The sequence below is a fragment of the Electrophorus electricus genome, chromosome 6 (assembly GCF_013358815.1).
Source record: "Electrophorus electricus isolate fEleEle1 chromosome 6, fEleEle1.pri, whole genome shotgun sequence".
NCBI lineage: Eukaryota > Metazoa > Chordata > Actinopteri > Gymnotiformes > Gymnotidae > Electrophorus > Electrophorus electricus.
In genome coordinates, this window is record NC_049540.1 from 3,149,121 (window position 1) to 3,172,352 (window position 23,232).

The 23,232-nt window shown below is 39.6% G+C and overlaps 2 long non-coding RNA genes across 2 annotated transcripts; both read left to right on the forward strand.

The window, feature by feature from the left end:
* The first annotated feature begins 2,605 nt into the window (after positions 1-2,605).
* LOC118241576 lies at positions 2,606-7,242 on the forward strand. The gene is made up of 3 exons (XR_004776208.1): positions 2,606-2,692; positions 3,280-3,337; positions 6,350-7,242. It is a non-coding gene; the product is annotated as an uncharacterized LOC118241576 (long non-coding RNA).
* An 11,883-nt stretch (positions 7,243-19,125) lies between these two features.
* On the forward strand, positions 19,126-21,379 carry LOC118241578. The gene is made up of 3 exons (XR_004776210.1): positions 19,126-19,174; positions 19,760-19,825; positions 20,796-21,379. It is a non-coding gene; the product is annotated as an uncharacterized LOC118241578 (long non-coding RNA).
* The last annotated feature ends 1,853 nt before the right edge of the window (positions 21,380-23,232 follow it).

Consider the following 23,232-nt stretch of genomic DNA (forward strand, 5'->3'; position numbering starts at 1 on the left):
TCAGTGTGTATGACACCCACTGTCAAGCAGAGAGGAGAGAGTGTGATGATCTGGGGCTTGTTTGCTGGAGCAAAGGTCAGCACCGTGTACAGAGTGTCTGACATGCTGAAGCAGAAGGCCTCCCACAGCATCGTGCAGACACACGCAGTAGCCTCTGTTCTCTGGCTAGTGGTTCAGGGATTCATCACATTTTGTTAAACAGAACAATTCTATGATTCTATGATTCTTTTTCAAAATAATAGCTCAAGTAGCTTTGACGTTTTACAACTTTAAATTCAGAGTAAACAGAGACAATAAACTGCTAAACAAAAACAAAACAAAAACAGGGAAACCTTCCAACATCAAATTGAGGACCTTAACCACTGAGCTACCACCGACCTCAAGCCTTGAGTGTGCAAGTCACATCTTTTCTGGGGGACCTTAAAAACCTGCTGAGCCTTGCTAATCCCACCAGTGTTAAGTCATAACTCATTAAGATTGCAAATGTTTTGAATCATCATCCTCAATAATAATAAATCCATCTTTTGCAAATAGAAAATAATTCTAGAAATTGAGATGTGTCCAGAATGAGGTACAGGGCTTTACATGAATCCCAAGGGACTTACAAAGCATCTGCAGTCTGTCATTTCTGTTTCTCGCCCTTCTACTAATTAATTAATTAACTAATCAATTAGCCAATCAATCAATCAATCAATCCATCAATCAACTGAACCTTGCATGATTTTGTACCAATAGGAAATGTAGTTAAGGTGTCAGCAGTATGTTGGTGCCTGCTGTTAGCACTAGAACATATACACCTTGTATTCTAGTCTTATTTGCATGCATGCTTGATTTTGTTATGATATAAAATGCTTTTAACGTGTGTGCAATAAGTAAACAGTTCCTGTTAGCTCTAGAACAGATACACGCTGTAGACCATCTGAGCAGTTTTAAAAACCAAAGGTTTAAAAAAAAATTAACAGTAAACTGAAAATGTAACTAAATTGTAAAAATAAATGTAAAGTAGTTAATGTTAATGTAAGAAGTCCTTTTCATTCAGTAGTTAAAAACCTACAGTTGTTCGGCAGAAATGTTTGTAAATTAAGCTTTGAAAGTTAATGGAAAGAATTCCTAAGGGTGAACCAGCTAACTTAGTTATCCTCTGTCTGTGTGAGAAAGCAGAGGTGATAAAGATTGGGTTACTACATCCTTTAGGGCAGTGTTCAGACAATTCTGTACTGCAGAATTCGGTATGTATGTTGCTATTATAATAGCAAGAAAAATGAAATTAACAAAGGAAGACAGACAATTATAACCATTTAAAGTATAGTTCTTTCATTTAGAGAAATTGCAAAGAAATTCCCCATCAAAAACACTTGAAAACCAGAGCAAACCTTGAGAGGAAGAGGTCTGGCAGACCACAACAGAAACAGAAAACATGTGAGATGGCTCACAGGATAACATCTTCAAGCACTTGTTAAAAGTTAGCAAGACTTCAGACTGTAGGTTTGACAGGTTAAGTGATGGTGAGAAAGCCATCACAAAGACAAGATATTGCAAAAGTTAGAAAAGACACTTGGTTATGCAGCACTACCAGTGGACTACTGAAGAATGAATGAACATCTTATGGACTGATGAATCAAAATGTGTAATCTTCGGTTCAGAATGCAGAGTTTTTTAATGTTGTCCAATAGGCCAAATGCTGGTTCCTCAATGTGTATGACACCCACTGACAAGCAGAGAGGAGAGAGTGTGATGAACTGGGGCTTGTTTGCTGGAGCAAAGGTCAGCACCGTGTACAGAGTGTCTGGCATGCTGAAGACTGCCAGACCAATCACATCACTGTAGAAATAATCCACTATTTAATGATCATTTTCCTGTACAATGTTAATGGTAGTCACAATGCTCTTCAAGACCTCTGGATCTTAACCAGAGAAAAGGTGGAAGTCTATCGTCAGGCTGTCAGTCCAAAACACAAGGGTGTGTTTAAACGTAAGAAATGGGAGACAGTAAGAGGAGAAAAGGGGGGGATTAGGGCTCAGAGAACCCAGAGAGAATGTTGTCACCTCCAGTCCTTGACCCTTGACCCAGTGAGAGGTGAACTGCGTGGCCCGTATCTGTGACCCATGCAGCCAGTACAGAAATACTGGACTGTCTCAGCATTCTCTAATCTATTCTCTTCTGGGCGTCAACATGCCTGTCAAACATGTCTACAAATGACAAGATCATCTTTTACTGGCCCAATACAATATGATAATAAATTAATCTTATTTCAGATATAAAAATACTATAAATTGAATTGAGATGTGTCCAGAATAAGGTACGGTGCTTTAGAAGTGACTTACGAAGGCAAAGAATCTACAGTCTGTTATTTCTATTCCTGGCCCTTCTCCTCTTCATTCATTCATTCATTCATTCATTCACCCATCAAGTGTACTTGGTCTCTGTGTATACTGTTGGTCCTAAACATGCACGCCTGCTTGATGTTGTTCTGATATGTAACATTGTTAAGGTGTCTGGAGTATGTAGATGCCTGCTGTTAGCACCAGTACAGATACACCTTGTAGACCATCTGAGCTATTCTGCCCAATTAGCAGCAAAAGGGAGGTGACGTTAGTGTGTGGTTATAAAGGGACGTAGGTGATATGCGTACTGTGGAGAAAAGCAGTGAAGTTTGTTCTCACAGCTTTATTGCAGACCAATAACTGGAGAGGTGAGTAAAACTCTTCGGTGTCAACAACTTTGACATTCTACTTTATAAGACTCTTATTAGTGGCATTTTCAGCCATGAATGAACATGAGCAAGTTATATAAAATTTTTACATTTCTTTTTAATGTTTACTGGATTAACCAGACCATTTATTATAGTGTTGGAGGCATGATGATGTATTTTCAAACTTTGTTTTGCAATAGTTTGGAGAGGTTTACTAGAAACCCCAAACAAAAACTGCTTGTCAGGTCCATTTTTAGTACTGGAACAAAAAAAGGCTTTCCCTTTTATACAGTAACAAAGCATCAAAGGTGTAACTTGGCTGTAGGAAGTGCTGTGGAGAGGAATGTGGACTTGGTGAAACATTTCATTCAGCAGCACCCCAAATTCACATTCAAGTCCTCAGTACCAAGCTTCTGCATATACTAGTAACTAGTAAAAGTAGATTTACTGCTAATGGATTTATTAGTAGTATTATAACCTTGACATGGAGTTACTGTGTGTATAGTATAATGAGCATCATTTTAGTATGAGTCAGTATTACTGTAGGATTAATGCTTACTGTGAATCTTTTTCTCTTCTCTGGCTAGGCCCACACTCATTGCTTCACCACTTCAACATTTCCAACATTTCCAGCAGTACCATTAAGTATGTTCCAGTATTTCTTTCAATGATATCGATATAGCTAAATTATTAGTAGCTGATTATATTAGCGATTACTAACATATGAAGTAAAATACACTAGTGGGCAAACATTTTTGAACATGCCATTTTTCCAATTGTTATTGACATGTAAGCAGTTAAAGTCTCTGGAATAACCTAAGCAGTAAGATAAGCAGTAAACTGGGGTAAACCAGAGGTTTTTTAAAAAACAACAGTAAACTGAAAATTTATCTAAACTGTAAAATAAATGTAAAATTGATGTTAATGTAAAAAGTGAAGATAGAGAAGTTATTGCAAAAATTAGAAAAGACACTTGGTTGTGCAACACTACCAGTGGACTACTGAAGAATGAATGAACATCTTATGGACTGATGAATCAAAATGTGTAATCTTCAGTTCAGAATGCAGAGTTTTTGAATGTTGTCCAATAGGCTAAATGTTGGTTCCTCAGTGTGTATGACACCTGCTATCAAGCAGAGAAGAGAGAGTGTGATGATCTGGGGCTTGTTTGCTGGAGCAAAGGTCAGCACCATGTACAGAGTGTCTGGCATGCTGAAGCAGAAGGCCTCCCACAGCATCAGGCAGTCACATGCAGATCTCAGTTTCTAGAATTATTTTCTATCTGCAAAAGATGGATTTATTATTATTGCGGATGATAATTCGAAACTTTTGCTATCTTAATGAGTTATAACTTAACACTGGTGGGATTAGCAAGGAACACAGGCTTTCAAGGTCCCCCAGAAAAGATGTGACTCGCACATACAAGTGTTGAGGGCAGTAGTAGCTCAGTGGTTAAAGTGCTTGCTTTGTTGCTGGTTCAAGCCCCACCACTGCCAAATTATAACTGTTGGATCCCTGGACCAGACCCTGCACCCTCAATTATTCAAGTTGTACTCAGTAATAACTATAAATTGCTTTGGATTAAAATGTCTGCTAAATTCTGTAAATGTATGGGTTCAAGTTGGAGGTAGGAAGTCCAGTGTGCTATCTGTTGCACTGCAGAGGTTATAATTGATGACATTCATTTGTTATTGAATGTGAGCTTGAACGTCACATCCTAACAAGTGTTTCAATAATGTAACAGTACCAATGGATTTTGAGCTCAGGACTTCCTGTTTACCAGGCAGCTATTATGACCAGCTAAGCCACAGCACCCATTTGCTGAGGCTGAGTCATTGATGAGTGCTTTTACCTTCCACACCTCCAGCAAAGGCAAGTTTTCAGGTGAACCCAGTGCAGAAAAATTGTTGGACAAATGTACATTTTTCCAATTGTTATTGACATGTAAGCAGTTCAAGTCTTGTAAATAACCTAAGCAGCAAATCGGGCTAAACCAAAGGTTTTTTAAAAATTAACAGTAAACTGGAAATGGATCTAAACTGTAAAAATAAATGTAGTTATTGTTAATGTAAGAAGTCATTTTCAATCAGTAGTTAAAAATCTACAGTTGTTCTGCAGAAATGTATGTAAATTTAAACTTTGAAAGTTAATGCAAAGAATTCCTAAGGGTGAACCCCCTGACTTAGCTATCCTCTCTCTGTGTGAGAAAGCAGAAGTGATAAAGACTGGAATACTACATCCTTTAGGGCAGTGTTTGGACAATTCTGTACTGCAGCATTCGGTATGTCGCTATTGTAATAGCAAGAAAAATGAAATTAACAAAGGAAGACAGACAATTATAACCATTTAAAGTATAGGTCTTTCCTTTAGAGAAACTGAAAAGATATACACCATCAAAAGGCACTTGAAACCCACAACTTTGACAGGAAGAGGTCTGAAAAACAACAACAGAAACAGAAAACATGTTTCTGTGAGTCTACAGCTTGAATGATGGATGGCTCACAGGATGAGACCTTTAAACACTTGTTAAAAACTTAGCAAGTGCCATTTTCAGCTGTGAAGCTGTAGGTTTGACAGGTTAAGTGATGGTGAGTGTGTGTATGACACCTGCTGTCAAGCAGAGAAGAGAGAGGGTGATGATCTGGGGCTTGTCTGTTGGAGCAAAGGTCAGCACCGTGTACAGAGTGTCTGACATGCTGACACACACACACAGACCATCACAGATGTCCAGCCCAACGTTTTGGCAATCACTCACTAATTAAAAATGGCAGGGCATGCATCAGTGGGTCATCAGTGCTAAAGACGGTCACGATGAAAGACTCAGGACTTGAGCTACAGTAACGTGAACAAAAGCTCTGGTGCCTGCAGCAGTCTCTATTTAATTCTCAAAACGCAAAATGTTTCTGACACCAAGCATCTCTTTCACACAAAATAAGCTTTGGCCTGACTGACTTTTTAAAATATCCATCTACTGTTTTGCTTGCACTATTTCTAGTATGTAATTTGTACATGAAGTCTGGAATATTAAAACATAAGAATGCCTGTTTACTGTAGAAGAAAAGATGCTATGTGATTTCAGCTCCAGAAAAATAGACCCATATGGCATGAGTAAAACGAGTTATAGAGCAACAAAACTCTGTCAAGCCTACACAAGTATTCTTGGTTATTTGTCGCTACATGTGTGCCCTTATGTAAGTATATTGATTCTTCTACTCCCCTAAACCAAATATTGTATGTTCTGTGCTTATTGGACAGACTATCATGTTTCTCTTGAATGCATGAAGTAAGGATGCTATGAATTAAATCATATTTTCTGGATACTGCTAAAGAAACATCCAGCCTGGCTAAGTTGGATGTTATTACTGAGGAATAGTATATAAGGTATCTGTTAAGCAGATTGCAAAGGATAAAAAACTCATTTTAATCAGTTTAAGGACATTTATTCCAATACACAAAGAGAAGGAAAAGCTTCTTGCTGGGGGTTTTCTGGGAGGAGAATCTTAGATTTGTGGTCGTACAGCATCCAGCTCTTCGAGTCTACTCTGAAGCTTATTCTAATAAAATACCATAATGCCTGTTCCATTAACAAGTACAGGGAGCTGTTAATGTTATTTGTTGTTAATATCTTCCTATATTTTTCCCTCTTTCTCTCTCCAGAGCCGTTGTCATGGAGATACGTGGGTTTGCTGTAGGTTTGCTGTTGGCTTTGTCTGCCACCCTGTTGGTTGACACACAGACCACCGACGTGATGAGGCGCTACAAGCACTTTCTCAGACAGCATGTGATCGAGGACATGGAACTGAACCAGTGTGACCAAGTGATCAACAAGAGGAACATCAACAAATGCAACACCAACAACTGCAAAGAAATCAATACCTTCATCCTGGCCACAGATGAGCAGGTCAGGGCAGTTTGCAGTGATGGAGGCACACCTAAGGGTAGGAATCTGTACGAAAGCACCAAACGTTTTCCTTTAGTCATTTGCAAGTTAAAAAAGGGAGCCAGATGCCCCAAATGTGAGTATAATGGTAAAAAGAGCAGGCAAACCATTACAGTGGCTTGTGTCAAGGGCTGGCCTGTGCACTTTGAAGGCAGCAACATTGTTCTTGATTTATTCAAAGGAATTTTTGAAAGGGCTTTGATGATGCTATCTGGTTAAACATTAATGCAAATTCATTAAAGATATTGTAATGTTTGCCAGAACAGACGCTTTCCTCAAAACTAATGGCAAAATATGACATATACTGTGAACAATGTACATGAAACATAGATACTTAAAATGTAAACTAACACTTTATTCCATTGTATTACATGGCAGGGGTACATTTTCCACCTCCTGCCCCACCTGTTTATAACTAGAAAGCATATTGGCCCACAAGAAAACAACAATGTTTTAGGTAAAATTGTTTGCATCAACCACCTGCGGCTGCATTATCTCAAACTGATGAGGTTAAATTTGTCTTTAACTTGTCAAAATGTTTATAGTTTGAACATGATTAATCTTTTTCTTTTTTCTTTACTTATACTAAATAAAACATTTTTCACTTACATTTTCATGACTTAGTGCTTAAAATGCCTTTACCAGCCCACTACACTCTACCCCTGAGTATGGACCTGCTTCTCAGCCCACTGGTGGTCCATGGCCTGCAAGTTGAGGAACCCTGTTACAGTGTTGAACACTTATATTTTGTAATGGGAGGGCCTCATCCAAAGTAGAGGTGAACCCAGATCTCTTAGTGTGGCAGACCAGGGCAAATTAGGTGAGCCACCAACTGGTATCAGGACCAAAGAGCAGATCAGCTATGGAGCTCGAAAAACAAACAAAAGCAGAGTAAGGCAAAACACAGTAGACCCAACTATGGGCTTGCACCAGCTGGACCTGGGACCTGCAAGACCCCTGAAGGCCTGCAAGGTCATTAGGGGTTTAGGATGAGCAAAATGAGTTGTTTTTTCTATTTCCATTAATGGACATTTTACATTTTTATTATTTCAGGTTACATTGTATAAAAGTACTATTGGATTTGATTTTACTTCTGTGTTTTTCTTCTGTGTCACTGAGTGTGGCCCACAGTAAACTAATATTCACAGTCAGACACATGGAAGATGTGCCATGCACAACATATCACAGGGTACTATAGAATACTAGAGGAACGCATGCTTTTGAAATCACTTGTTATAGTCTGGGTAGTTACAGTATTTGATGTCACGGCCACACCGATGTCACGTGAGCAATCACTGTAAAAACTTCCTGCTATATCAAGAAGCTCAGTGTTTCATCATTGGCACATCGAGAAACATACAAAAACAAACAAAAACAATCAAAACAGGGACGGTGAACTACATCCCACTTCTGGTTACATATTGTAATATACAATGAAGACTGAAGAGAACAAGTCACACGTTCAAGAAAAGAACGTTTGAGGTAGGGCTCAGTGACAAGGACAGTCCCTCAAAAAAAATGACTGAGTTGATCATTATTAAAAAACTGTACCTTATAATTGCAATTAAAACTCTTTTTCTACCCAGATTATGTTTGTTTTTGGTCTGACGGGGAAATAATCCAAGTTTACTCTTTTTACATGATTATCTTTTGTATTTAATTTGTATTTAACATGTTGCGGTATCAGAGTACACATGCGTGAACATGAAAATCTGCTAAAAGAGACATGGAACTGGTTACTGAAGACATGGAGACATCGAACTGGACACTGGCAAGAACCTTTAATCACTGTTCTCTCTTAATCTCTCTCTGTTCCGGTCTCAACAGTTCTGTAAAAAGCTTCTCATGTACACATACATTTAAGAAATTAAAACATAAACAGAAAAATCGAAAAATCAAACCACACTTTTGCCTTGTGTGCTTTTTTTTACTTTAATCACATGTTTTTTGTATTGGACATTTTTAACAGGTTCTTTTACATTTTCTACCTTTAATAATGTTTAAAAAACTAGTCCCTGTTTGGTTAGAAATTCAGTACTGCTGAATCAATTGCATTCAATTAAGCTTCTCTCATTCTGAACTTGGATAAGTGTGACTTTGGAAAAGGGGAAGTCTCTTACTTAGGGAAGCTAGACACCAAGATACCGGTGACTCGGTCTTTTCTTCCACCCGACAACAAGCGTTGGACGCTTCCTTGGAATGGTGGGGTTTTACCACTGTTTGTAAGAATTTCTTGACTGTTGTAGCCCTCTAATCAGCTTGCTCCACAATAAGGAACATTTTGTATGTCCCCAACCGTGTCAGAATGATTTTGATGCTGTAAAGGCATTACTCTACCATACCCCCAGTTCTTGCTGCGCCTGATTACTCACATCCTTTTAAACGCAAAGTAGATAACAGCGGTATTGGGACTAGAGCAGTCAGTCCTCATTCAGGAGGACGCACACGGATCCTAACACCCTGATCGTTATTTTTCTAAAAGGTTTATTAAGCTCCTAACAGTGTCCAGCAGCATTGAAAAGGAAACACTTGCGCTGCAAAACTTGGAGGTCTACATTGCTGCAGTTCTCAGCTTCTCACGGTGTATAGTGATCATGATCCACTTGTCTTTCTTTAGCGTTTGGCCAACGCAAACCACCGGCTCATGCATTGGTTGCTCAGAATTCAAGGCTTCAGTCTTAATGTGCACAGTTTGCATAATGGACGGCTCACAGGATGACACCTTCAAACACTTGTTAAAAATGAACAATTCTCATTTTAAGTGTGATGATCTGGGGCTTGTTTGCTGGAGTAGAGTGTCTGGCATGGTCCATGCCATGTTTTTTTCCCTTTAATATTCCTTGGTGCTTTATTAGGTCACTTCAAACCAAATTTCACTTGCATACAGTCAGAATAGCTAAAGGTCTTTCAAGAAATTGCAGTTCTTTTTAATTTTTGTCACTTTTTATTCCAGACAAGACTTGTTGAGTGTTTGAGTAGGTGTGTTATGCTTTACTGTACTGTTCACTGACATGATTTAGTTGTATATATTAGAGTGTTGAGATTTATCTTAGCAGATACTGAGCTCCACTCATTTAAAGTCGCACAGCACACCAAGCAGTGGATTTTTCCATTTGCATTCTGAACGTAAATGCTCTTCTATTAGTCGTTAGCTGAGGGGGAGAAAATTAATTAGAAAGACAGGAAACATGATCACCATGAGAATACATCGAGCACAACGAGCTTCACAAACAACAGCAGATGAGAAGGGAGACCGAGAAAGAACGGAGAGAGTGCATGCACATGAATGAGTGAGCACCACATATTGTACTCAGGTCCACATCCACCAGGTGGGGAACTTCCACACTATTAACACTGAACTCGTGATGACATTAAGACTTAAAATAGTTCTTAAACACATAAACAAATAATTAAATGCAAAAAGTAGTTTGTTGTTAAATAAAGAGTAAGAAACTGCATCAGCCTTTCATGCCAGGAGGCCCTGATGAAGGCTGAGGAAGGTGACTGAGATGGGATGGCAGACTGGACAAATCACGATTTTTTCTCTGCTGTATCAGAGAATTTAGTTTGACGTTTAACATTTTCATGGTGTTGTCTCCGTGAGCACTGTGCACACGCATATGTATGTAAATGATAGGGGACTGAGGAAAACTAGAGAGAAGATGTACAGCTGTATGTGTCCAAGAAGGAGAATGTAACCCTTTTGGGGCTGAGTACATTTAATTAACACTCTTATCCAGAACAACTTACAATTTCAATCATGTTATGGAGGCGGGCAAGTGTAGTGTTAGGAGTCTTGCCCAAGGACTCTTACTGGTATAGCATAGAGCACTTGCCCAGTTCACCACACGAGGCAGCGTTATTTCAGTCCTGCTGTAATCCAGATTCAAATCTACTTATTTTCTAGTTTACAATTCCCCCCCCCATTTTTGAATTTTGTTTAAAAGATCAAGAGCATTTCTAAGAACATTTAGGTTGCCAGTACAGCAAGCACATGAAGTGTGTTAAATGACCAGAGGGTGAAAGGCGACATGAAGTCACGGTTTTGCTCAACACAATTATCTGATGAAATATTTTGCTGCCCTGTTTTGCCTTTAAGCATCAGACACAAATTCAATTTCTCAAAGAAAGAAATAAAGATAACAAACAAATAACCAAAGCGAGAAATCCGTTCGAAAATAATTCACGTGTAGACCACTCTTTCCGTACTGGATAGAAACGCAGTCGTGTCTACTTTCCTCCGCGATCAAAGGCGGACGCTCAAAGCGAGTCAGACCTGCCACGTTTAAATGACCGCGCGACTTACTAGTCTACACGTGAGCAGAATGCGTGTTTACATGCTTTCCCTTCGAGTTATGAGAGATGCTTGTAAAAAACAATACTTACCGTAAACAAGGCGTCAGAAATTTAGGATGCATAAACGAAACTTTTACAGTGGTGGACTTTCAACACCAAACCCACACCACCGAATAAATGACCTGTAGTGGATATTCAACACCTACAGGTTTACAAAAGCTCACATGACCACAAAGATTCGCACACATTGGAAATGTGAGCGGTGTTTATTGGTAAACCAATATGTTGATGACAATTATTTAACAGCTAAAACACTTAATAAACGTAAGTCTGTCAAAGCCTATGGGATATGTATGGAACATGAAAGACTCATAATTTGGAGAAAACTTGTTTTTTTTAATGAGATACCAGGGAACGTTCTCATGAGATAATGTAATAATTGTAAAATGTGTAATATAAAGTATAACTTAGTATCGTGTAATATACTTGTAATGAATGCACACACGTTGAATTGGATCCAGTTGCAGAAGTTTATTTTAGCAATCAAACTGATACGTTTAGTAAAACGGGTAAGCGTGGTCAGGTCGGTCCGAGGTCAATGCACAGGGTAGCGTTCAGGAGGTGTCCGAGGGGCAAGCAGGAGTCAGTAACCAGGAAAGCACACAGGATGAGGTACGCCACATGGGAACAATAATTTGCAGCGTGTGCACGGGGAAGGAAGCTTATAAAGGGGTTGGTAATGAGGGGAATGGGAATTAGGTGTGTGCTAGAATTCCGGTGAGTCAGACCGAGGGTGTGTGCGAGTGGGCATGGCTGTGCGGGGCTGATGGTTGTTCCTGGGGTTCATAACAATACTATCCTATATTTATGACCTAGTATATTGTAAATATAGGATATCAAGTCTTAATTATGAAACACTTCATTATTATGAGACATTATATAATACTTACTGTCTTAAGAATATAATAAACTTTCTCTTTGTCTTAATAAATGTTTTAATTTTATGACCGGTGAAACCCATTAATTTGAGTCATATGATGAAAATTGTAAATAACCAAACGATGAGTGTGTAATCCATTCCTAACAAAACAAGGCATGGTCAACTTCATTCAGCACTAAATTAGGGTAGTATTTTGAATTAGTTTACAATGGTATTTTAAAGAGTAGAATATGAATTTCACATTTGCGTAATGTACTATGAAATGATATGGGGCTTTTTCATAATAAACGTTTGGTGGCAACAGTCACATCTCAGGACTGAATCAGCATCAACCGTGATTCTTCCTGTGGGTCACACATTTACTGTTGGACAAAATTGTTTTTGTACATCCCAAAGCGAAAACAGTTAAAAATGACGTGAACATCGAAAGGGAAAGAAAATCATGATCAGTGAGAAAAACAGTAACGCTGGCCTCTGAATCTGCCTGATAGATATATTTCTCACAATTTGGACATTCATCTCCTGAGATGTGTGTGTGTGGGTAGTAAATTTAACAGAACAGAATAGACAAAGTAACCACCTCACTTGTACATTAAGATCAAGGACGCTTTATTTAAAAGAGTAACTCATTCGACAATATAATCATCCTCATCAATGAATCTTCTGTGCTCTCTCTCTCCTCTAGACCCGCTAAGTCCTCCACACCTGCCCCGTGGCTAACAGAAACACTTCGCTACCACAGAAGAGAACTAAGGACTGCAGAGAGGAGGTGGAGGAAATCTCATATAGATTCAGATCTTAGCTCATACAAGTATCTCCTTTTCAAGTTCTCAATGGAAGTGACATCTGCAAAGTCATCCTACTACAGAGAGAAATTCGAATCATCATTATCTGATCCACGTAAGCTCTTCACTATTTTTTCTTCTCTCCTGAATCCTCCCCATCCCCCTCCTTCCTCATCTCTTACTCCGGAAGTTTTATCACCTTCTTTGAGGAGAAGGTTGCAGCAATCCACCAGTCCTTTTCCTCTGTTCCCACTCCTCCAACTAATGTGCATTCCCCAACATCCAACTCTCTGACTTCTTTTTCTTCTCTCTCCACAGATAAAATTCTTCAACTCCTGACTTCCAGCAATCCCACTACATGTCTGCTGGATCCGATTCCTTCTGCTCTGTTCCAGACAATCGCAAGAGGTCTGCTTCCTTTCATCTTTGCCATCATCAACAACTCCTTATCTTCTGGATACGCGCCTACTGCATTCAAAACCGCCAGGGTGGTACCAATTCTCAAGAAGGCCACACTTGACAGCTCCAGCGTTACCAACTACAGACCGGTATCACTTCTCTCTTTCCTCTCAAAAGCCCTTGAACGAGCAGTTTATCATCAATTTTCTCACCCAGAACCAGCTGCATGATCCCAATCAGTCTGGCTACAAACCGCCACATTCTGCAGAAATGGCCCTCATAGCGGTGACTGAGAAACTTCATGCCGCTAAAGCTGCCAAACAGTTATCTGTTTTGATTCTTCTAGACCTCTCAGCAGCCTTTGACACAGTGAACCACAACATTCTTCCCTCTGTTCTTTCCAGGCTTTGTGTGATTGGCTCTGCTTGGAGATGGTTTCAGTCCTATCTGGATGGATGGTCCTATCAGGTGACATGTAGAGGATCCACATCCAAACCATGTAGACTCTCCACTGGTGTTCCACAAGGCTCAGTATTGGGCTTCTCTCTCCCCTTCTCTTCTCTTTGTATACTCGTTCTCTTGGTGATGTAATATTTTCTCATGGTTTCTCCTACCACTGCTATGCCGATGACACTCAATTATTTCTTTCTTTTCCACCCTCTGACACGGAGGTCTCCAGACGTATCTCGGCATGCTTGACTGACATCGCGGCATGGATGACAGCCAACCACTTGAAGCTCAATCCCAGTAAAACTGAGCTTCTGTTCATCCCAGGTACTCCTAACCCTTACCATGACCTCACTGTTTCCTTTGAGAACTCCCTGGTATCACCATCCGAAGCTGCCCGTAGCCTGGGCGTAACTTTGGACAACCAGTTGTCATTCCCAACTAATGTTTCTAATCTAACCCAGTCTTGCAGATTCCTCCTTTGTAACATACGAAGGATTCGACCCTTTCTTTCATGGGAAGCTACCCAGGTGCTTGTGCAGTCTCTTGTGATCTCAAAGCTAGACTACTGCAACTCGCTACTTGCTGGTCTTCCTCTAAGAGCCATCAAACCTCTACAACTTGTCCAGAATGCAGCAGCACGACTGGTCTTCAATCTACCAAAGTTCGCACGTTAGTCCACTGCTGCGCTCCCTTCATTGGCTCCCTGTAGCTGCATGCATCAGATTTAAAACCTTGATGCTTGCCTACAAATCCAAAAATGGACCAGCCCCTTCATACATGTGGTCAATGGTCAAAGCCCGATCTGTACCTCGAGTACTTCGAACCTCAAGTGCAGCTCGGCTTGAAATACCTTGCTTCAGGTCTCATAGACGAGAAGCATCGAGACTATTTTCTGTCCTGGCTCCAAGATGGTGGAATGAACTCCCGGTTGCTGTCTGGACAGCAGAGTCCCTTGTAGTCTTCAAACGCAGACTGAAGTCCCATCTATTTGCAGAATATTTAAAGGACAACTGACACTTTAATATTTAAAGTACAGCTGACCTTATTGACTGGCTAATTTAGTACTTATTGTAGGGCATTATTTATGCTTTTTAACAAACTCTAGCACTTATTGTTTATAGCACTTATCACTGTTTAAGATAGACCTTATGTATTTTGCACTTCTAGGTATCAGCATTCATCCCTGTATTATACAGTATTCTAGTTCATTGGTATGTTTAATTCTAACCTACTATACTGTACTTGGATATATTCTATGAGTAAATGACAAAGCGCTTTTGTAAGTCACTCTGGATAAGAATGTCTGCTAAATACCGTAAATGTAAATGTAATGTAAATGTAAATGATGAAGAGTTAAAGAATAGTTAACACATTCTGTATGGTGACACTTGAGCTTTAGACTCTAATGCACAGCTGGTTTCTAAAACATTGGCTTTAAAGTCTTTATAATTTTTACCATGATTATTTTTGTTGTTATTTAGATGGGATGCACTATGAAGTGTGTACTGAACTCTATGGATTATGTCAATCAACTGAGGTGAAAGAGTGATTTTACTTATACTGTAGTGCTGATCCTGGTCAGCCTAATGAATAATACCAGTGAACACCAGACCCATCTCCATGGGAACATGTTGCAAGTGTGGGGTGCTGGGATATAAATTATTGTTATTTTGTTACGATTGTGTAAATGCAGTATCTCTACCATCCACTAGGGGGTGGTGTAACACCAGCCACACACTTAGTCCCCGTGGTTTTCACCAGACCAGTAAGGAGCAGACTAAAATCCAGAATGAATAGCAAGAGTACTACTGCTGAAGAGTCCAAGTTTCATAATCATTCAGAGTAATTTATTCATAGTTGTAATTGCATCAATGTAAATTAAAATTGTGATAAAAATGTTAAGCCAAGGTGAATTAACAATATTGCTCCATTTAAAATATGACCAATTTGATTACATTTATTTTAGTTTCACTTTTTACAAGTGATTGTAAAACAGGTACACAGTCATTGTCATTAAAGAAATCCAGGTCCAGACACCTAAATTGGAAGCCAGAGACATCAGTGAGCAGAGGAAAACTCTCAGAATGAGGAAGACATCTTGAGAGGAACCAGGCTAAGATGGGTAACCCATCCTCCTCTGGGCCACACTGAGCACATCCTATATGACCTAAGCGACCATATGCAGCCTACTTAGAGCTACACTTGAAGTTAAAAAAGAACAAAGCACCTCTGGAGAGCTCTTAGTCTTCAGGGAAAATGATAAACTGAGAGAGTTTAAAAGAGGAAGTTCTTCACTTCTTCAGCAGCGCTCCTCATTAAATAAGTTCTCATTTTCCATGCAGCTGATTCATTATTAAAATTTTTCTAAAACAACTGATTTTGGAATTGTAATGGTGTGGCCTGAGTTCCAAAGGGCATGGAGCAGGACGCACAGAGACGCGGGGGTGCATGTCTGCCCCGGTTCAGGTCATGCTACCCTCCCCAATGGTCCTCCTCTCGCCTGCCGCTCTAGGAGTGTCCCAGAGGTGGTTTGCCCCTCCAGACTCACTGGCGAGTCTGCTGAAGGGAAGGGACTCAGGCTTCAGCTCTGCCCATCGGAAATCTTGATGACTCCACCCAACCGTCCTCTTTCTGCTTGTTGTGTTGTTGTGGTGTGTTATATTTGTGTCACATAACACAAAACGGCACTCACATATAACATGAAGGAAGAACATGAATACATTAACAATGACAAGATGAACATGATAAGCATGGTGTGCAGAGTGTCTGGCATGCTGAAGCAGAAGGCCTCCCACAGCATCAGGCAGTCACATGCAGATCTTTCTAGAATTATTTTCTATCTGCAAAAGATGGATTTATTATTATTGCGGATGATAATTCGAAACTTTTGCTATCTTAATGAGTTATAACTTAACACTGGTGGGATTAGCAAGGAACACAGGCTTTCAAGGTCCCCCAGAAAAGATGTGACTCGCACATACAAGTGTTGAGGGCAGTAGTAGCTCAGTGGTTAAAGTGCTTGCTTTGTTGCTGGTTCAAGCCCCACCACTGCCAAATTATGACTGTTGGACCCCTGAACCAGACCCTGCTCAGGACTTCCTGTTTACCAGGCAGGTACCAGCTAAGCCACAGCACCCATTTGCTGAGGCTGAATCATTGATGAGTGCTTTTACCTTCCACACCTCCAGCAAAGGCAAGTGTTCAGGTGAACCCAGTGCAGAAAAATTCATTTGGATGTTGGACAAATGTACATTTTTCCAATTGTTATTGACATGTAAGCAGTTCAAGTCTTGTGAATAACCTAAGCAGCAAATCGGGCTAAACCAAAGGTTTTTTAAAAATTAACAGTAAACTGGAAATGGATCTAAACTGTAAAAATAAATGTAAAGTTAATGAAAGAAGTCATTTTCGATCAGTAGTTAAAAACCTACAGTTGTTCTGCAGAAATGTATGTAAATTAAGCTTTGAAAGTTAATGCAAAGAATTCCTAAGGGTGAACCCCCTGACTTAGCTATCCTCCCTCTGTGTGAGAAAGCAGAGGTGATAAAGACTGGGTTACTACATCCTTTAGGGCAGTGTTTGGACAATACTGTACTGCAGCATTCGGTATTTATGTTGCTATTGTAATAGCAAGAAAAATGAAATTGACAAAGGAAGACACAATTATAACCCTTTAAAGTATAGGTCTTTCCTTTAGAGAAACTGAAAAGACATACACCATCAAAAGACACTTGAAAACCACAGTGAGGAAGAGGTCTGACAGAAACAGAAACAGAAAACATGTTTCTGTGAGTCCACAGCTTGAATGATGGCTGGCTCACAGGATGAGACCTTCAAACACTTGTTAAAAACTTAGTAAGTGTCATTTTCAGCTGTGAAGCTGTAGGTCTGACAGGTTAAGTGATGGTGAGAAAGCCATCAGTGTGTATGACACCTGCTGTCAAGCAGAGAAGAGAGAGTGTGATGATCTGGGGCTTGTTTGCTGGAGCTAAGGTCAGCACCGTGTACAGAGTGTCTGGCATGTGGAAGCAGAAGGCCTACCACAGCATCGTGCAGTCACACGCAGTAGACTCTGTTCTCTGGATAGTGGTTCAGGGATTCATCACATTTTGTTAAACAAAACATTTCTATGATTCTATCTCAAATAGCTTTGTTTGTCCCCCACCAAGAAATTCATGGGGGTGTTCCCCTCCACCTTCGGAGTGGACACGGGCTTCAGTCACGGTCCTCTCCCCAATCTCCTGGTATCCAGGCGGCAGGGCGGGGGTGCCTACGCACCTCCCGCTAGGAAGTCTGTCTTTAGCCAAGGGAGCTGGCATCCTGTGGTGGTTGGGCATTCTGTAATGGTGTGGCCCGTGTGCCGAAGGGTGTGGAGCAGGACGCACAGACTTCCTCGACCTGGACGAACATTTATTTACATAACACAAAACGGCACTCAAATATAACACGAAGGAAGAACACGAATACATTAACAACGACGAGATGAACATGTACAATAACGACACCAACATTTATCTCAACCCGCTATATTAACAATGACCAACACACTGCACTCAATGACAAGGGTTTATACACATAAAGACAAACAAGGTGCAGGTGTGTGCAGGTGTTGTTACAAACAACAACTCTCCCACTGCACGTGGCGGGCCAAACCATGTGACCCGCAGGAGGTGAGCATTCCGTGACAGGAAAGTGTTGCCATGGAAATTGTGACAACATTTGGATGGACCTTTTAGGCATCTGACAATGCTATAATCGTTTATAAGGAAGGTTGAATATTTTGCTATGCAGGATGAGGTTTCTCAGACTGCCACACCAATCACATCACTGTAGAAACAATCCACTTTTTAATGATCATTTTCCTGTTTAATGTTAACGGTAGTCAGTATGCTCTTCAAGACCTCTGGATCTTAGCCAGAGAAAAGGTGCAAGTCTGTCGTCAGGCTGTCAGTCGAAAACACAAGGGTGTGTTTAAACAAAAGAAACGGGAGACAGTAAGAGGAGAGAAGGGGGAGATAAGGGCTCAGAGAACCCAGAGAGAATGTTGTCACCTCCAGTCCTTGGCTTTTCGTGAACTGCGTGGTCCATCTCTGTTACCCATGCAGCCAGTACAGGAATACTGGACTGTCTCAGCACTCTCTAATCTATTCTCTTCTGGGCACGCCAGTCAAACCTGTCTGCAAATGACAAGATCATCTTTTACTGGCCCAATACAATATGATAATAAATTAATCTTATTTCAGATATAAAAATACTATAAATTGAATTGAGATGTGTCCAGAATGAGGTATGGTGCTATAGAAGTGACTTACGAAGGCAAAGAATCTACAGTCTGTTATTTCTATTCCTGGCCCTTCTCCTATTCATTCATTCAGTCATTCACCCATCAAGTGTACTTGGTCTCTGTGTATACTGTTGGTCCTAAACATGCATGCCTGCTTGATGTTGTTCTGATATGTAACATTGTTAAGGTGTCTATAGTATATAGGTGCCTGCTGTTAGCACCAGAACAGATACACCTTGTAGACCATCTGAGTTATTCTGCCCTATTAGCAGCAAAAAGGAGGTGACGTTAGTGTGTGGTTATAAAGGGACGTAGGTGATATGCGTACTGTGGAGAAAAGCAGCGAAGTTTGTTCTCACAGCTTTACTGCAGACCACTAACTGGAGAGGTGAGTAAAACTCTTCAGTGTCAACAACCTTGACATTCTACTTTATACGACTCTTAGTAGTGGAATTTTCAACCATGAATGAACATGAGCAAGTTATATACATTTTTTAATTTTTTTTAATGTTTACTGGATTAACCAGACCATTTATTATAGTGTTGGAGGCATGATGATGTATTTTCAAACTTTGTTTTGCAATAGTTTGGAGAGGTTTACTAGAAACCCCAAACAAAAACTGCTTGTCAGGTCCATTTTTAGTACTGGAACAAAAAAAGGTTTTCCCTTTTATACACTAACAAAGCATCAAAGGTGTAACTTGGCTGTAGGAAGTGCTGTGGAGAGGAATGTGGACTTGGTGAAACATTTCATTCCGCAGCACCCCAAATTCACATTCAAGTCCTCAGTACCAAGCTTCTGCATATACTAGTAACTAGTAAAAGTAGATTTACTGCTAATGGATTTATTAGTAGTATTATAACCTTGACATGGAGTTACTGTGTGTATAGTATAATGAACATCATTTAAGTATGAGTCAGTATTACTGTAGGATTAATGCTTACTGTGAATCTTTTTCTCTTCTCTGGCTAGGCCCACACTCATTGCTTCACCACTTCAACATTGTGATTTTTCCAACGTTTCCAGCAGTACCATTAAGTATGTTCCAGTATTTCTTTCAATGATATCGATATAGCTAAATTATTAGTAGCTGATTATATTAGCGATTACTAACATATGAAGTAAAATACACTAGTGGGCAAACATTTTTGAACATACCATTTTTCCAATTGTTATTGACATGTAAGCAGTTAAAGTCTCTGGAATAACCTATGCAGTAAGGTAAGCAGTAAACTGGGGTAAACCAAATGTTTTTTAAAAAATAACAGTAAACTGAAAATGTATCTAAACTGAAAAAATAAATGTAAAATTAATGTTAAGGTAAAAAGTGAAGATAGAGAAGTTATTGCAAAAATTAGACAAGGCACTTGGATATGCAGCACTACCAGTGGACTACTGAAGAATGAATGAACATCTTATGGACTGATGAATCAAAATTTGGAATTTTTGATTCAGAATGCAAAGTTTTTGAATCTTGTCGAATAGGCCAAATGCGGGTTCCTCAGTGTGTATGACACCCACTGACAAGCAGAGAGCAGAGAGGGTGATGGTCTGGGGCTTGTTTGCTGGAGTAAAGGTCAGCACCGTGTACAGAGTGTCTGGCATGCTGAAGCAGAAGGCCTCCCACAGCATCAGGCAGTCACAGGCAGTAGCCTTTGTTCTCTGGTTAGTGGTTCAGGGATTCATCAGATTTTGTTAAACAGAACAATTCTATGATTCTATGATTCTTTTTCAAAATAATAGCTCAAATAGCTTTGATGTTTTAGGACTTTAAATTCAGAGTACACAGAGACAATAAACTGCTAAAGAAAAACAAAACAAAAACAGGGAAAATTAGGGTGTTCGTAAACCTTTGATAGGTTTCTGGAGAAAGGGTTTACAGTACTACAGCACTGCTGTTCTGTAGTTTACCATACCAAATACCCATAACAATACAAATAGATGAAGATGAACTATTCACAAGTGTTATTGCTGACATGGTGCTGCTGGTATCACCTTCTCTCTCCAGATTCATCGCCATGGAGATGCGTTGGTCAGCTCTGACCCTGCTGCTGGTTCTGTGTGTCATTCCATACACTGATGCTCAGACGGAAAAAGAATTCATCAAAAAGCATATTAGACCTTTACTAAACTGTAATGAAACCATGAAAGAAATCAATGGCAGAGGAAATTGCAAATATATCAATACCTTCATACTGGATGAGATTAGCAATGTGAGGCAGGTGTGTATGGGTGACAAATTTCATCATAATAATTCTCAATGTTATCAAAGCAGGAAGAAGTTTAATATAATTGAATGCAAAGTTCTCAATTCCAGTTCACCCAGTTGTATTTACAATCGTGTAAATGCAAACAAGCCCATTAAAATAACATGTGATGAAAGCAACAAACCAGTGCATTTTGGATGTTAGCATACAAAGCCAATAGTGTTTTTTAATTAAACGATTAATTTACTTTATTTACCTAAGCTGTAACAAAAACATTTAATCAAAAAGTTTAGCTTCATATATAAATTTCCACTTGATTAAATGTGTTTTTCAAGAAACAAATGAGTCGTTAAAATCTAATATTAAAAAGGTTTCTGAGCAACTACTTTCTGGTGTGTCCATTCATTTGCTCTTGGAATTACCAATTAAATGTGGGAACATTATGAGGTCCAGGAGCTGAACAATCGTAGGAAAACCTTGTGGTCAACACCTGGAGCAGGATCTCCATGACCGTTCCCCAGGAATCCCCTGATCCATCAGTACTCTGGAAAACTAATCCACCAGGTCCTGTGCTTGCTTCACATGTGGCTTTCGATACAATGTTAGAGGCAGAAAACACCAAACTCTAGTTGTCTCTTCCTTCATCCTCCTTTAGTAGTCTTGCATTCATTTCTAAAATGCTGATCTGATACAGTTGAAAATGCCTCAATTTGTACTTCATTTCACAGCAACAATTCCAGTTCATGTCACGAATGGCCACCCTCCTGGTGTCCCTGTTGTCATGGTTTCTCTGTTGTCATGGTTTCTCTGTCGTCTGTTTTCCTGTACTCCCTGGTTCCACTCCTTTGTTTCATTTTCTCCGCCCCTCGTCTGTTCCTTCATTCCAGTCTGTGTTTTGGTTCTCCCAGTTCCTATGTTCACCTGAGTCTGTTCAGTGCCTAGTTGTCCTGGTTATTTAAGCCCTGTATTTCTGACTCCCAGGTTGTTGGTTATTTTGGTAAGATGTGTTAGTTTTGTTGTGTTTAAATTATGCTTGTTGGATCGGCGTTGCTTTTCCGTTTGCTCAGTTTGTTTTCTCCTCGCCTCGGTTTATTCTACATCATTTAATAAACCACCCTCATGCATTCAGCATCTCCCCTGTTCCTATGGGAATCGTTACAGTTCCATAAATACAATTCCAATTCAAATCAAGTTTGTCTTGGAGCATCAGAGAACCTAAGTGGGAGGACAACTTATTAGATATATAAATAAAATAATATAATATTTAATTTATATACAAATGGAATGTCCTTATTGTAAAACCTTTATCCTATTTTAATTAATTAATTAATTTATTTATTTATTTATTCTGTGCTCCATGTTTATGCAAAATACAATAATTGTCAGCCAATGAGGGACCAGCTACTTGCACAGAAGTTTCCTGATTGGTTGATGCATCTGGACTGTGTTAAAATGTGATTTTTAAAAAAATTTTATTATAGAGTTGAGGACAGTCACAGAGGTTTTTTTTTCTCAAAATAACTATTTTAGCAATCGAGATGCAAAAATAGTTTACCTTTCAAGCTCTTTTCGACCCCACAAAAACTACAGCAGCCAACTCCATATCCCAGAGCACCTGAGTGACCTGTCACCAATTACCATCTGCTAATCAGGAAATGTTAAGCAGATCATCCACTGTGTTCAAAATAGTCTACTACATTGTTATAACCCCATCTAGGTAATAGAGCTGTAACAGTGATAATGAAGAACACAGATAACTAAATGTTGAATGACCAGGCCAAAAGACCAGAAATAAGGGGACAACCATGTGTATTGTATAATGTACCACACATAAACATACATACAGCTGGGGTAAACTTCATAAGTGGTCTGTCACTAACATATTTGAAATTGCAAAATAATTGTGAGTTGTTTATGTGTGTGTAGATACAATTTGCTTGATTTGTTTGTGCATAAATGTGTTGCTTAACACCAATGTACACCAGGGTTCTGAAAGCTCCTTCAAGGCAAAGGCAATAATAGTATATATCGGGCAAAATTCATCATCCAGGTTAGCATTTGTATGAGATGTGTGAAAGTTGACTTACCTGGCATTCGAGTGCTGTCTCAGCCTTTTCTCTGATTTACTGCTATGGCTACATGCTGTGGCATTTGCCCAACATCCAAATGAATTTTTGTGCACTGGGTTCACCTTGAATTTTGCCTTTGCTGGAAGTGTGGAAGGTAAAAGTACTCATC